The following is a 1500-nucleotide window of genomic DNA, read 5'->3' on the forward strand; positions in this document are numbered from 1 at the left end:
TATAACATTAGGAATTATCAATTGAGTTAGACTAAACATAACTTTTCTTTCTTTCTTTTCATTTGCATAGTTGTAATCTAACTTTTAGAATTTTGTTTTCATAAGTTTTTCCTTTCTTGAATAACATTCTTGACAATTCCTTTTGTTGCAATTCTAATTTTAATTCTAACTTTGCATTCTTGATTTCTAGCACTCTAATCTAACTTTTCTCTTTTTTTTTTTTATTTACTCTTTCTCTGTCTTTTTCTTTTGTAAACATATCTTGTCATCTTGTTCTTGTGTATGCAAAGATCTAACTTTGTAGGAGAACTTCTTCCTTTAGACCCTGAGATAGACAGAACATTTCATAGAAGAAAAATTCTACAAAAACAACAAGAAGAACAAGAACACTCTATTATGGCGAACATACCACTAAAGGATTATGCAGCACCTTATGCTAGGGGTTTCGATCTAGTATTTCAAGGCCTTCAGTTGAGGCAAATAATTTTGAGATCAAACCTACAATCATATCTATGGTGCAGCAAAATCAATTCGGTGGAGGACCGCATGAAGAACCAAATCAACACTTGGAGGTCTTCTATGAAATATGCGGTACAATAAAAATGAATGGTGTTCCTTCAGAAGCAGTGTGTCTACTATTGTTTGGGTTTTCTTTGAGAGATAGAGCCAAGCAATGGTTGAATTCTTTAGCTCCAAATAGCATCACCACATGGGAACAATGAGAGCAACAATTTCTTGACAAATTCTATCCCCCTAGCAAAATAGCTCATATGAGGAATCTTATTACAAGCTTCAAACAAGCGGACTCAGAATCTTTATTTGAAGCATGGGATAGATACAATAACTTGCTCAGACAATGCCCACACCATGGTTTGGAAAGATGGTTAGTGCTACACACGTTCTATAACGGCATCAACTATCACACAAAAGTGTCCCTTGATTCAGCTGCTGGAGGGGCACTTATGAACAAGAGTTTAGATGAAGCCGAGGAGATAATCGAGAGCATAGCACAAAACCACCATCAATGAGCTAATGAAAGAAGTGGTGGCTATTCTTGTATGAACCCAACAACAAAAGCATCAGGAAATTTGATGTTGATGCAGTGACCTTGTTGACTGCAAAACTGGATGCTCTTACAAAAAAATTTGAGAATATGGGAGCTAGCTCAAACACAGCCAATGCCATTGTTGCTTCTTGTAAAGTATGTGGAAGTTCTGAACATCTAAGTGACTCATGTCCATTGGGGGCTATAACTGCACAAAACAATCAATTAGAGCAATGCGATGCAATCATGGGTTACAATCAGAGGCAGAACAACCCCTACTCAAATACCTACAACCCTGGATGGAAGAGTCATCCTAATTTCCCTTATAGAAATAACCAAGATAAAGGATCATCCATGGGGGCAAGGCCTAATTTTCAATTCGGGCAACAAAATTTTTAGCAACAATCTTCTCAAAGCTTTCCTATGTCCAAAATTGAAAAGATGTTTGAAGAAAT

General features: G+C 36.4%; 1 pseudogene; it reads right to left on the minus strand.

The window, feature by feature from the left end:
• Nucleotides 1–802: 802 nt before the first annotated feature.
• On the minus strand, nucleotides 803–874 carry LOC121988177 (annotated as a pseudogene).
• Nucleotides 875–1500: the final 626 nt, after the last annotated feature.

This window comes from Zingiber officinale, chromosome 5B (genome assembly GCF_018446385.1).
Source record: "Zingiber officinale cultivar Zhangliang chromosome 5B, Zo_v1.1, whole genome shotgun sequence".
In the NCBI taxonomy this organism is placed as follows: Eukaryota; Viridiplantae; Streptophyta; class Magnoliopsida; order Zingiberales; family Zingiberaceae; genus Zingiber; species Zingiber officinale.